This window comes from Priapulus caudatus, unplaced genomic scaffold (assembly GCF_000485595.1).
Source record: "Priapulus caudatus unplaced genomic scaffold, Priapulus_caudatus-5.0.1 Scaffold17, whole genome shotgun sequence".
In the NCBI taxonomy this organism is placed as follows: Eukaryota; Metazoa; Priapulida; class Priapulimorpha; order Priapulimorphida; family Priapulidae; genus Priapulus; species Priapulus caudatus.
Window position 1 is genome coordinate 223,170 of NW_014577078.1, and position 15,871 is coordinate 239,040.

Genomic DNA, 15,871 nt, shown 5'->3' on the forward strand with positions numbered 1-15,871 from the left:
AGATAGATAGATAGATAGATAGATAGATAGATAGATAGATAGATAGATAGATAGATAGATAGATAGATAGATAGATAGATAGATAGATATATTATATTTTCATTTCTAGTCGCGCTTTTTGCTCTTGATAATTGCTTTTCACTTTCTGCGGGTCCTTAACTAGGTGGAGGTTCCCAATGTATTGTATATCGCAGTCAGATGCTGCCAAAGCACACCAGGCAGACTGTTGGATTCTTTTCAGTGAGTACCGGCCACTACTACAGAAACACATCATGCCGCGTAACAGTTCCTTTAACACGCTAGTAAGCGGAAGTAAGTCGTCGTCAGGAAAGCACAACGGAGACAGGTTTTGCGTCGCTTCGCTACCAGCTTCACTGATTGAGAATGGTAGCTGTCCGACGCACATGACGTACAGTACCACCCCAGCTGCCCACAGGTCAGCGGCTTGAGGGTCATAGTCACCTTCACGTAACATCTCAGGGCAGCAATAGCCGATCGTTCCGCGCTGGCCGCAGGTGACGCGTTCAGATCTAGACGTGCAATAAGACGACATTCCAAAGTCGCAGAGTTTCACGCTGTTGCTGTGGTCAATAAGAATGTTGTGACACTTTATATCACCGTGGCAGATGTTATTGTCGTGCAAGTAAGCAAGAGCGTGTAGAAGTTGCAGGAAATAACGGCGGGCAACGGCTTCGACGAGAATATATGGAGATTTCTGATGCAGTAGATTATCTAGATTGCCGTTTTCACAATATTCCAAAATTAGGCATGGCTGTTGGCTGACTACAACACTGTCTAGTATAACCACGATATGAGCATGTGACAATTTTGATAGGAGTCTACTCTCTCTTTCTAACGAATCTATAGCTGTCTGATTGGAGGCGAGGGCGACCTTGATTGCTACTCGCCTGTTATGTTTCGTAGAAACTCCTAACAACACGTCGGAGAATCTAGCATGGTAAAGTATTCCTGTCACTTCGCAATTTACTTTCGAGGTAAAATCCAACGGTATATTGTCCGCGCACGCACTGGTGTTGTGATTATGCAGCAGTGCATCTCGGCGTACCCAGCTGTCGTCGTATAAGCATTGGATTGCAATCTCGTTGTGTAGATGATATGCGTCATCATCTCGATGATTGTCATACCTGCTCCTAGTGGCCACTTGTACCGACCGGGTGTAGGAGAGTTCGCTGTTCTTCACTTTTCTTTGAAGCATTGGCCGTACGGCTCTAAATCGTTTTAACTCCATTTTAAGTTTTTTTCTTTGACCTCTTGCGGTTGCGCGTGCACTGAAATCAAAATACATAACGAGTAATTTGCTATACATTGGACTCACGCGTGACCAGTATTAAAAAGAAGTCATGCGAAGACTAAGACTAACAAAAACTAAGACAATTACATTATATGATTACCACTTACTATAAATGTTTTATGCTAGGTAAAATCTAGAACATTAGCGTGATTTGCTTTTTACCCACACAATTTTAGTCACTATGGATAATTAAATAATTGCAGGGATATATTAAGCGAAACGATCGAAACACATTTCCCCACAAGGGATGAACAATAATGTAATATCGCAATTCAGGATGTGTGTGTGTGTGTGTGTGTGTGTGTGTGTGTGTGTGTGTGTGTGTGTGTGTGTTGTGTGTATATGTGTGTGTGTGCCTCCTCCAGAGTGTGTGTGTGTGTGAGTTAGTGTGTGTGTGGTGTGTGTGGTGTGTGGTGATTATGTGTGTGTGTGTGTGTGTGTGTATGTGTGCCGTGTTGTGTGTTGTGGGGTTGTGTGGTGTGTGTGTCTGTGGGGCTGATCTGTGGGGGTGGGCGGTGTGTCGGCTTTAGGTTGCGCGCTCATCGGTTGTGTGTGTACTGCGTAGGTGCGTATACGCGCGCGTGTGTGTGTGCTTGTGCGAGCATAACTGCGTGAGTGTGAGCTCGTATGATATCTGTGAGTCCCTATCTGTCCATGCACGTGCGTGTGGCTTCTTAAATCTCACTCAAAAATTACTGTATCGTTAAAATATTCGGTGCCAATAATACGTAAATCAAAGATATTCGTTAGTCATGCGTCCTTTTTATTGAAATGCATTATAGAGATGCGACATCCTACTTTACATCAACATGCGGAGAAATGTTAGAAATTGTTACGTAATGGCATTTGACCTTGTACGACATCGGACTTTCCGCAAACATATCGCAAATCTTGCTATGCTGCCACACGAGCTCAGCTGACCCTAACGCCCGTGACTCTACTACTACATTACCGAATACTGTACAAATAAGTGGCAAAAATCCTCCTTGTTCATTTACTAATAACACCCTACACTCTTCGTCGGCATTATACGCATGCGCCATTCCCTACAGTGGTTTGCATTCAGTTTCCAACTGACATCCTCCATCAATCCTCAATCCACCGTCACATTTCCATTCACTATATTATGTTTATTAAATATTGCTCCAGGTAAAATTTCTAATAATATCTTCACACTTGTTCGGACTATCTTTTCGTAGCTGATGCATAATCGTTGTATGCATTGTAATTTTCTCCCGTAATATATTGTATATTTATTAGCTTGTAACATACTGGAGAATATGCATATAGTGTGGCAACTGGCGTAAACGTTTTCTTTCACTGTATACCGTACGTCTGTTCTTCTCTGGTGTTTCCATATTCACGTAAATTAATACGTAAAAAACTACATTACCGCTTGTAGCATCTGTATTAGTATTAATTAAATATTTAGTCGAACGCAAAAACAACTAACTCTCCTAAAGCCCACCGCACACCAGACGATTTTTACAAACGATGAGACGATGAAGCGATGAAACGATGAAACGATGAAGCGATGTAGGTGTGCGGGGAACACCTACGATAATTTCTGCAAGGTGAATGTCATGTGACACGGGCACGTTCAGCTATTGGCTGTTCAATATTTATCGCACACGATTTTCCTGAGGTCACACGCACACCACAAAATCGCGTCCAAATAATCGGTTCAAAATCAAACATGTTTGATTTTGGAACGATCACCCGATAAAAATAAAATCGTCTACAAATGAACCCGCACACCTACATCGTTTCATCGTTTCATCGTTTCATCGTTTCATCGTTTGTAAAAATCGGCTGGTGTGCGGCGGCCTTTATATAGCGTGTTCGTGTTTTGGGATTGGCGTGTTCTCGTGCTTTCTAGGTAGAAATAAATTTCATTTCATAAAAACGTGGTTTGTAATGTGCGATTTTCGTTCAATGTCGTTACCCCACATTCACTTTTTTAAATCCTATTATAACTTCTTACTAAATCATTCGATGACGGTATTAATTGTTATTGATATTTGAGATTTCATTTACCCGCGTTGATATAATATCCAACGTAACATTTATTTATCATATTACATGAAAATGTAATTCCCGTTTTCCTGCTTTTAAAGGACCAGCAAGAATAGCAAACGTTAACAATAGATATTCAATTGATATTGATATTGATTTAATTTAATGTTTGTATAAGCTTTTATATAAGCATTAAGCCCGGTGTTGAGTAAATTTACTCAGCGCGCGCGCACACGTTGAGTGAAATGACGCATGAGTCAAAAATTATCAAACACGTTTGATATTGAGTAAAATGACGCATGCGTCAAATTACTCCACAAAAATCCGCCGCACACGTGAGTAAAATGACTCATGCGTCATTTTACTTGAGTAAAATTACTCACGTGTGCGCCGGGCTTAAAGCCCGATTTTGATCAAAATCGGATTTTGATTTTGATTTTGATTTTATAATCAGATTTTGATACACTACTACACTATAGTAATTTCATTTATCCTCTTCTTATTTCTTTAGCACCTTATTCAGTTCAATAATGTATATTTCAACTACTGGCTGCTACATTATCTTGTTCAGGTGGTACTATTGTAGGTTTACTAATAATAATAATATTTATTGATTTATATTGCGCACGTTACATGCAGATATGTTCACGTGCGCATTACAAAGGCTGATTATAAAACAGCGAACTGCAACACTGTAAAATATAAATACTAAGATTACGACAATCCTATAACAATTCCTGATTATAAATAGCGGACTGCAACATTGTAAAATATAGATCCTAAAACGACAATAATATAACATTTTCAATAAAATAGAACTCAAATCAAATGTACACCTAAAAATATAATGTCTATGTGTTAAATGCAATGTTAAATAGATGAGTTTTGACTAGGCGTTTAAAAGATTCCAGCGACTTTTGAAATCGAATATGACTAGGTAGCTTATTCCATAATTTTGGGGCAGCTGATGAGAAAGCTCGATCGCCAAGTGTAGCCAACGTTTTTACAGCTGGTGGCTCAATTAACATTTGGTTACCAGAGCGCAGACTGTACCGATTAGGTTTCTTTAATGTGACTAATTCCCTGATATAATCTGGTGACATACAATGTAATGCCTTAAAAGTGATGAGTAGTATTTTAAACTCTATACAGAAATAGACTGGCAGCCAATGCAAATGATATAAAACAGGTGATATATGATCAAACTTGGATACATTGCAGATAAGCCGAGCAGCTGCATTTTTAACTCGCTGTAACTTATTCAGTTGTACTTGGGGCAGCCCATAAAGTAAAGTATTGCAGCAATCAACACGACTAGTAATGAATGCGTGAATTAGAATTTTTGTTGATTCCGTAGAAAGAAACTTTCGGATTCCTCTAATATTATGAAGATGGAAAAATGAAGTACTAGTACTGCAGAGTTTGGAAACAGAGTCTCCATCGTTAGCCATGAATCAAACCAGCAACCCAAATTTCTGGTCACGTATACGGTTTTACAGCATAGTGTGCATTTGAAATGTAATTGCTATATGTAGGGACTAGTTCGGCGCAATCTTTTTTGTTTTATTACATTCTTTTGTTGCTGAAATTGGATTGTTGTGGCAATACGGTTCTCCAGTTTGTTTTCCACTTAGTCGTAGGGATAGTTTCTTTTTTTCCGGAGCGCATTGTCGCTTAGGTCGCATTACGAAGGTTCGGTCACGTGATGTTGATAGATGGTGAAAAAAAAAATTGACGAATGTTAGTTTCATAAACTTTTGCTGCTTAAAATTTTTCAGGTGATTGTAAGTGTTTCGGGCACTCATCTATGTACTTTTATGTTGGCAAGACAATTACTGTCAGTCTATTTGACACTTTTTAAAGCTACGTTTAGAAATTCGACGAGTGTCCTAAACCTGATTGTTGTGAATATGACCGGCAGGGTGTTATCGGAGATCCCAAGACCATCAATGCATCGTTTCCATTACGTTCATAAGTAAACAGTCCCAACAAGTGATCGTATTTGTAGTTTTCTTTATTTTGTTGTTGAACTTTATACATTTTGATGGCCTTTCGCTATGCTGTTTCCACCTAGGATCGGTTTTAATTTACAATAATTTCATATTATTTTTTCTTTTGCCATCCAATATTGGAACTCTCTTCTTTACTATTTAGTTTATTAACATGGGGAAATTTTCTACTGCTCATCGCAGTGTTGGTCTGAGGAGTAGATCATCGTCATGGTCGCTCCGCCATTTCAGCTCCTTGGCTATGAAGAATGTGCATTCTGATGTCATGATGTATTTACAAATTTCCATTGAAACCGATTTCTTATAGCCTGTTGAGATTATGTTTAACCAAGGTGGCAATGTGCATATATTTCTTGCTTTCACCAACACGCTACTGTTACATACATGCACACATACATAGCACACACACGCACACAGACACACACGCGCGCACACACGCACACGCACAAGCACACGCACACGCACGCACGCACGCACACACACGCACGCACGCACGCACGCACGCACGCGCGCGCGCGCGCGCACACACACACACACACACACACACACACACACACACAAAATACAACTTATGAGCGAGATCTCAGCCTGTGTGCATGTGTGCATGTGAATGAATGCGTGTGTTCGAGCATGTCTGTGTGTTGCCTTGCTACACATTGTCATTGGTTATGATTGTGTGGTTCGCATCCAGTGAGATTTATAGAACGTCTTTGTTTCTGTTCTATAGTACTAGTAAAATATAACTATTACTAATTTCAGCGCAGTAAAACTTACCGCCGAGGGTACTTCTTGATTTTCGGCTGTTTGTAAGGCGTAGGACCCATTAAGATATCGCATTCCAACACCATCACATAAACATGCGTATTCGATTCGCAAGGCATTGATAGACTAACAATGACGCAGCACTGTTGTCATGTTCATTATACGGTATCATAGCGACACACCCGTGGGTAGCCGTGATCCATCATTCCATGCATGGCAGCTAGTGGAAGAACGGCGTTACGTGGGCAAAGCCAAGATGCCTTAGTATAATAATAGCGCACATTCCTGACGCTGTTCAAAATTTAGTAACAATTAGGCAATTGACACTTAATGTGTTCCGCGCCTATTGCTCATGTTTGCTTAGATTTTTCTGCTGTTTCGTGTGCAGCTCTCTCTTTTGCGGCTAAAGAGTGAGAGAGGGGGAGAGAGAAAGAGGGGGAGAGAGAGAGAGAGAGAGAGAGAGAGAGAGAGAGAGAGAGAGAGAGAGCGAGAGAGAGAGAGAGAAAGAGAGAGCGAAAGCTCAGTGGTCCAAGTGATAGAGTATTCACGTGTTACCTCGACGGTTGACCTGAAGTTCAAACACGACAGTGCTGTGTGAATTTCTCAAGGTTTACAAGCATGCCACTCATACCTGGGGATTGTGAATTCTTCCTGGCTCGGCTCACCGCGGAAATTCGGGAAACCGTCTCTAGCATTAGAAATGTAAATGAACCAATGAGGACGTAAAGCAACCTGACATTGACATCCTTTAGTGTCTGTATAAGAGTCCCTCCGGAGTTCGGCCTGACATAGTTCTCTAGGGCTAACTATTAAACAAGACATCAACTTTATATCGATAGAGCTAGTTAGTAGTTACATGCATATATGCATTACCTTTCCTTCATATCCCATGCAGGAGACACCAAGCGACAAGTATAAGAACATAACAGAATATAATATAACATAACAGAACATAACATAACATAACATAACATAACATAACATAACATAACATAACATAACATAACATAACATAACATAACATAACATAGCGTAGCGTAGCGTAACGTAACGTAACGTAACGTAACGTAGCGTAACATAACATAACATAACATAACATAACATAACATAACATAACATAACATAATATAACTTGGCATAACGTAACATCATCACATTAAAACCGTATATCGTGCAGGCCGCGTACTCATACCACGCACATTTGTAGCTATGCCAGGCAGAGTGTCGCGACACACACCACAAACGTGGCGTCAGCCGCGTCACACACCACAAACACCCGTATTTTATTAGATACGTGTATTTATATTTAACTACAAACATTTATGGGATATTATATTCAACGATCTCGCCTTTAATATAACGAAGGTGTTTTAGTGCATGTGTGTGCGTGCTCGTGTGTATGTGTGTGTAAGACACGTGTGATTGTGCGCATGATGAGTAATAATCCAGGTTATGATAATAACACTGTTTACATAAATTCTACCACTCGTAAATTGTAAATTATGAACGAATGCTACACTCGCAATGCAAAACGGAAATTTACTACCAGGTATAGGTGAACTCCGAACTCAAATATATCAGCACCTAACTTGCTCCACGGCCTGTCTGGTAGATTGTGGGGCACTAAAGGTTCTTTCTAGTTGCCACGTGCATATGTTGCACAGATAGGACAGTCTGATACTGTCTTCTTGGACTTGTTAAATGTTAAATAATTGTTTACACAGCCTCAAATTCTGTGCGGCGTAAGCTTCAAATGGCGACGGTGCAGCACGTCTAAAATCCTTCATTTTTCTCGGTTTACAGCTACTTTAAATCCTACTTCTGACACCATGTAACAGCATCAACTGAACGCCGTTGCTAGCATGCCTCGGACTGACTACACATCAGTGCTTTAATACTATTGGTCAATACGAAATAGTAAAATCTATTTCATGTGTGCAGTAACTGTTGTTTACGACATATTGAATATAATATTATATATATTTATAATTTCTCTAAAACTGTTACGGTATGCATTCTTATAGGTTTTTTTTATAAGTATTCAGCAAATATTAGATTAGCTAAATAATCTCATTACAAGCTTTACTAATAAACTCCAACGTCTAAAAGTAAATATTTATAAAATTCAATTTTTCTGCTGTTTACATATGTTTAATAAATTTTTCAACAGACAGTTTGGAGATCTCTCTACCAAAGAAAAAGAGAGTCATGCTTGACCAAAGTAATACATGAACGCTACGGATTTATTAGATACAATGTTATACATTATATATATATATTATATAAACATATTACTACGGCAAGAACGAACTCTGTCTGTCTGCGATGCATTCCGCCGTTTATTATGTCGTTATTAGTTTAGAATGCCCAAAACTGTCACACCGTGAGGTGATCAGCAGTGATCAGCACTGATCACCAGTAGGGGCGCCTAAGCACATTTAAAAAAATACACTAAAAACTACTATTTAAAAGCAAGTATAATATCAAAAGTACGAACGCATCGAAATAGCTGTTGTTGTCGCGAGCGTGCAATGCATGTTGGGATGGCTCGCAGCGCATTCTGCGATAGCGCGCGCTAATGATGTTGTCACACGTAAAGGAAATCAACGTAGACTGTACTGAGCAGTGCGATACGCTAGAAATGCAGGCAGGTTTCGGTTTTAGCATGAAAAGCAAGAAGACGGAAAAACTTTAGATACTGTATACTGCATTCGAAGAAGCAGGAGAAAGAAGCTAATATACTGCATACTGCCTTGATATACTGCATACTGCATTAGAAATAAGAAGAAGAAGAAAGAACCAAACGGAAACTGTTTATACCCGGATCTGATATCGTCTTATATTGACGTGTTTAGGTTATTGACCTATGTATTTAGTTTAGTTTGTTAATCCATGTAGCGTGTTTGATTACTGTACAGTAAGTGTGAATCTTTGCCAGCGTATTTTCTTTGTGATTTCTATTGTGCACTCGATCACTATGTGCTGCTGGTTGTTAATCGAATTGCCAGAACTTCAGATACCAATCAGATGCTCGCAGTAATTTCAAATACTACTGAGTTGTCATGTATTATTTTGATGTATTGCGAATCCCAATGATAAGAGAGACGCGTGGCAGACGTCACCAGTTGTGTATTTAAAAGGCGAGACGAGGCTTGCACAGCCAGCGTGGCATATTCATAATAACTTGCCGCACTTTCATAAAAATTGTGTATATCCAGAAGCTTGGACTAAATAGAATCCTAGAATCTTTCGAACTGTTTTTGTCAGAATATCGTTTACCCTTTCATATTTTGTTTTTCGGTTACGACTTTATCCTTATAATTAGGTAAATATATGTGCAAAACGGTCTACAAGTTGTTCCTGAGCGTTTTTCCCTGGGCAACGCCGGGAGAAATATATATATATATATATATATATATATATATATATATATACTAGCTTGGGACCCGGCGTTGCCCCGTAAGGCTAACATGTCATAGAACACTCGCACAACATTCTTTCCACCAATATGTGCACCACATACGCACGCACGCACACACGCGCGCGCGCACACGCACACGCACACGCATAAGCACACGCACACGCACACCTACACGCACACGCACACGCACACGTACACGCACACGCAAACGTACACGCACACGAACAGGGAGAGAAAGTGGCAGAGAGAGATAAAGACACAGAGTGAGAGAGACAGACACCGAGCGCAAGACAAAGGGAGAGACACACACACAGACAGAGAGTATATATGAACGCCAAGCTTCGGTGCTTGTCTATGAAAATATCGAAAGAAAGAAGGGGCTTAGGCAGTGAAACAAAGACTGAGACCAAAATTCCAAAATAGACAGTCAGAGCGATGAAGAGAGTCACAGAAGTGGGGATACATAGGGAGAGGGAAAGCAGAGATATAATAACACAGGCGGCATAGAAAGAAAGAGAAAGACAGACAGAGAGAGAGAGAGAGAGAGAGAGAGAGAGAGAGAAGAAGAAGAAGAAGAAGAAGAAGAAGAAGAAGAAAAAGAAGAAGAGAGGAAGACAGAGCGAGACAGAGGGAGTGAGAGAAGAGAGACACAGAAAGACAGAGTGAGGGACAGACAGAGAGAGAGAGAGAGAGAGAGAGAGAAGAAAAGAAAGAAAGAAGAGAGAGAGAGCAGAGAATGAGAGAGGAGAGAGAGAGAGAGAAAGAGAGAGAGAAAGAGAGAGAGAGAGGAGAGAGAGAGAGAAGAAGACCAAGACAGAGAGTGCCTACGAACGCAAAGCGTGCCTGCCTCTTTTTTCCATCTTGCTCTAGTGATGCAGTACAGTATGAAAATGCAGAGAGGAGGCGCGGGAACAGTGCGTGTGGGGGTGCCGTTTGTATGCGTGCATGCAATGTGTGGATGTGTGGATGTGTGCGCGCGCATGAGAAGACAGATAGAGAGATACAAAGTGAAAAGAGAAAGTGAGAGAGTGAAGAAGGAGGAAAATATCAAGAAACAACAGGGGCCCAAGAAAGAGACACAGAGACTGTAAGCGAATTACAAATACGCACAGCAAGAGAGCGAAAGACAGACAGAGACTTGGAGATACAAAGAGAGGAAAGAGAGAGATAATAATAGGAGCGACATATAGAGCGACAGAATGAGCCGACAGTGAGACTCGGTAGAGAGAGAGAGAAAGAGGCGAGCGAGCGAGAGAGAGATAGAGAGAGAACAGTTGAGACTCAGAGAGAGAGAGGAGGAGAGAGAGAGAGAGAGAGAGAGAGAGAAGAGAGAGAGAGAGACTAGAACTAGAGAGAGGAGAGAGAGAGAGAGAGAGAGAGAGAGAGAGAGAGAGAGAGAGAGAGAGAGAGAGGAGAGAGAGAGATGTGGTGAACTCCCAGAGAGAAGAGAGAGAGAGAGAGAGAGAGAGACAGAGAGAGAGAGACGACAGACAGAGGGAGACACACACACATACAATACACATACACGCACACACACGCGCGGCGCACACACACGGCATAAGCACAATCAAGCACACGCCACGCACGACAGCAACAAACACAAACAGAAAAAAAAAAGAAACGGCAAACACACACACACCAACACAACACCACGACACACAGGGTCACACACACAAGACGACACACACACAGACCTCGTGGCGCCATCGTAGAGGAAAAAATGTTTTTCTATAGGCCCTATCCTATGTATTTAACCGAATTTCAGTATATCATACCTGTAATTTTATACCAAACTGTATGTGCGTGCAGTTTGATGTGGCTGTATGTGTGTATTTGCATAAAATTTAATGTGGGTATGTTGGCCTATACGCTCTAGCAACGACATTGTTAAACAGCATAGAACCCTCCGGCGCGTCTGATTGCGCCTGGGAGGTGCGGCCATTGCACGATGGTGACAAGGAAGGTGGATATGGAGCGAAACTAGGGGGCGCACATAGACAGTAACTCAGAGGAGTAACTATTATGAGAACACTCTGCCCAGGGTCAACTCTGCCACGGACAGGGGAACACAATCACATATATACTTGTGGCATCCACCGCAAGACAGTCAAATCCAACTAAAATGCGATTTGTTGTGATACCTGCGATCACATAAAATGCCTACCAAACTGCATGTTGATATCGGTCGCAGATTTCACGTATCTATCGCCAGCTCAAGCCAAATGGTATTGTTTTAATTGCTAACTGCTACAATTAGGTGGTTCTTTTTTCTGATTCTATCTCATATGAATACAACTCAACACCACGAGGCCACCTAGATACCAATGCTCCCGTAGCTCAGCGAACATTACAATGGGTTCAGCATTATGATCCAGGTGACCTCGTGATGTTGGGTGCTATCATTTCTGCAATTGGGGTAGCATTGCCCCTTGTGTTTGTGTATCCTAGAAAGAACTATCGAGACATCTTTCTCACATGAACGCCCGAAGGTTCTCTACGTTTGGCATCTGAATCTGGGTTGATGAACAGTGAACTGTTTTTAAGAGTTATGGAACATGTTGTGAAAAACGCACTTGCCTCTAAGGAAACCCCAGTTATCATGAACATGAACAGTCATGAATTCCATGTGTCTGTGGATACATTGGAATATGCAAAAGATCATGGTTTTCACATATTAACGCGTCCCCCACATACAAGCCACAAAACACGACCTCTGGACAGATCTGTGTTTGGACCATTGAAAGCTTATTTCAGTGGAGAAGTGAACAGCTCGATGATGAGAAACCCATCTCCAGACAAACAGTATCCGCCACACCCTGTTCTCTAGTCAGTCCTCCTCTGGTTTGGATGGATCCCATCATGACCTGTTCAATTGTAAGGTCTGTCCATATTCCTGCCCAAATGTGATTGCTTTTGCGGACTGTATGGAATCCTTGTTCTGTGAAACAATAATATGGTGGTGTGTTCGTAATTCCAGCATCAGCTGCAAGCCTGCAAGTACAATCGTGCACTCTTTGCATAATTGACGTGGCCAGTTGCAGCAAATCAATTCAATATTTGTGTAACAGCTATGAGATGCAGGTTCCAATCTCCGGTTCTTTCAGCGCGAATGAAATTCTTCAACGTTTCCACGTATTCAATATATTGCAACCCCAACATGGCTGCTGGTGACCTCTCAGCAAGCAATTCTCTATACTTTAATAAGCAATCATGTAACTTCTTCAGCCTTTGATTCAGCAATACCGGCCACTCGTATAGATTAGTCTTTGATTCCTTCATCTAAGTCGAATCTGTTCTACTTCTGTGCTATTCAGTTTGTTCTCATCGATACCAGTCTCCATTGCTGCAGCAGGTATTTCCATCTCGACATTGGTCAAGGGGTCTTGGGGATCCTCCAGACTTTCACTTTGGCCCTCTGAATGAGTACCTGTTTCCACTTATCTAACAGAAGGTGTTGCAATTGCAGTGTTTATACCATTATTACTTAGAGGCATCTCAATCTCCATATCACTTGACGAGCCTTGCTCATGCTCATTTCCCATAGCAAAACATGCAAACATGCAGAATTACCCAAAGGAGATTTTTGCGGATTTTTTATATGTTGTTCTACTCAGAATTCTGCTTCGTTTGACACCAAAATCAGTTTTGTACTTTTTTCCGGGTAGCATCGATATTTCATCTTTAACTACCGGACTACAACACAATTCCTAAATATGTAAAGTCTTCTACAAAATCAGGTTGCTGGGGTTGCGTTGAAGTTGACACGCATCACCTTGGTCTTCTCCAAACTGATGCTCAGTCCCGTTTGCTTGGCGAAGTTATTGAGCCGATCTTCTCTTGAAGGTGGCTGGCGTCATGGCGAGAATTGCGAGGTCGTCAGCGAGTCGAGATCCTCCAACTGGGAAAACAGCGTCCACCGTATTCCCCGTCCCGAGGGGGCACTCGCCTCGGAACTGGGCAGGGATTGAGGTGCTTCGGGACCTTAAAAACCTGACCCTGTCGCAAACTGCTTTGCGCCCTACTCCATGTGAAAGATTAGTATAAAATATTTTTAGCAAATGTAGACAGTAACGTGTTCCAGAGATCGAGGCTTCTCTGGGCCAGGCACTCAATACTGAGAGCGACTAGCATACGGTAATAGCCTGTTGAGAGCTGTTATAGTTGCCCAGCCGGAGATGTGTTTTGTTTCCTCGAGGTGGCTTAACAACGATACTGCCTGACTCAATGTTTTGCCAGAGAGACCCAGTGAACTGCTGTGCTGTTGGACTAGCGAGCAGCGACTCCGGTAGCAGGTTGCAGCTTCTGATTGTTCTAGGAAAGAAGCTGAACCTGTACCCATCTGTCCGGGTTCTGATGTTGTTGTACGTGAGCCGGTGTGTGCCGCGGCATATACTGGTGCTTTGGTGAGGAAGGATGGAATGTCGACTGCTGCCTGTCCGTTGATTATTTTCCAGAATAGGGCCTGCCGGTTGACGAAACTGCGCTCTTGCAAGAAGGGCCATTGTAGGTCTGTGATCATTTGTGTGACACTCTCAGTTTGCTGGTAATTTCCCGTTATGAAGCGTGCTGTTTGTCTCTGCACCTTCTCCAGAAATGTCCTTCTGAGTGTGTGGATCCCAGACACTACTTGCATACTCGAGACTTGGCCCCACGTATGCTTTGTAGGCCATCTTTTTGACAGGTTCTGGGCATCCTACAAGGTTCCTGCGGATAAAGTTTAGGGCCCGGGTTGCCATTTTTTTCAACCGGCTGATGTGGGTAGACCAGGAGAGATCATCAGTGACGCCACACCGAGGTAGAGTTGATGTTCCTTCTTTTTGAGCTTGGTTTCCATGATCGTGTAGGTCTGCTTTATTGGGGTTTGTTTCCTTGATATTGTGAGGCTGGTGCACTTTTTTCGGATTGGAAGACATTTGCCAGGTATTGGTCCATTGAACCATGCAGCTTGTCAAGGTACTTTTGGAGAAGCTCTGTATCTGATCCAGTTTTGATGGGTTTGTAGATGAGACAGTCATCTGCAAACAGTAGCAGTGTTGAGTCGATGTCATCACATATGTCGTTGATAAAAACGAGGAACAGGAGGGGACCTAGGACTGTTCCCTGGGGACCCCTGATTTGACTTGTATTTTTCTTGAGTGTTTACCATCTAACACTACAATTTGGTGTCATCTGGTCAACCATTTTTTAATCCATACCAAAGTTTTTCCTCTTGTGCCATAGTAATTTAGTTAATGAATAAGTTTAATGTGGGGGACTGTGTCGAAAGCCTTTGCAAAGTCATGATCACCACGTCTACTTGTTCTTGATTATCCAGTCTGTGACTTAGGTCGTTAACAGTGGAAAGCAGCCGAGTCTCACAGCTGTGAGACTTCCTGATTCCATGCTGGCAGTTTGCAAGTATATTGTTATGGTCAAAGTGGTCCATCACACTCCTGAATATGATGTGTTCCATGACTTTGCATGATACACAGGTAAGGGATATGGGCCTGTAGTTTGCCGGAACAGATTTGCTTCCTTTCTTGTGGGCAGCTAGGATGTTTGCGTTTAGCCAATCCTCTGGCATGTCACCAGTGCGTAAACTTTGCTGGTGCATAAGACACAGCGTCGCCTGCGTCGGCCCTATAATTTCTGCATAGTTTTTTTAGCACTGTGGTTGGGAGTTTGTCAGGGCCAATTGCTTTCTTGGGATTTAGTGATTTTAGTAATTTAATTAGGCCCCTACTCCGTGTAATGTAATGGAGATGTCCTCCATGGTTGGGTGAGGTGATGGGCCCTTGTCGAGAATATTGTACGTACGTCTTTATTGTCTATGGTTAACACTGATTCATACGGGTCTGCTAAGACCTCTGCATGCTTTGTCATTGTGAAAAAGTGCTGGTATGCCAATAATATCTTTTATCTTATTTTTGATGAAATTCCAAAGTCTGAATTGGTGTTGCATGAGCCCTGCGTCCTTTTCAAATAGATTCTCTAGCTATATTATGTTCTGATTGTAGTTCCTCCTTCATTTCTCGTTTGGTCTCTTCGTAGAGTTCCCTATCAGTGTCTGACTCGGTTTTCTTTGCCTTGTTCCATCTCCGTTTCCTTTTTTCATATACCACCTTCGATCCGTTCCTATACTCTTAATTTTTCTGGTATGATAAAAAAAGGAAACGGAGGTGGAACAAAGCATACTATATAATCAGGAGTAAGATAATATAGACTATATCTATATTATCAGGAGTAAGATAATATAGACTATATCTATATTATCTTACTCCTGATATAATATATATACCCTAGCGGTTGCAATATTGCACACACAACAGTGCTCAGAAACTGGTACGAGAATGTCTATCGTGGACCAATCAT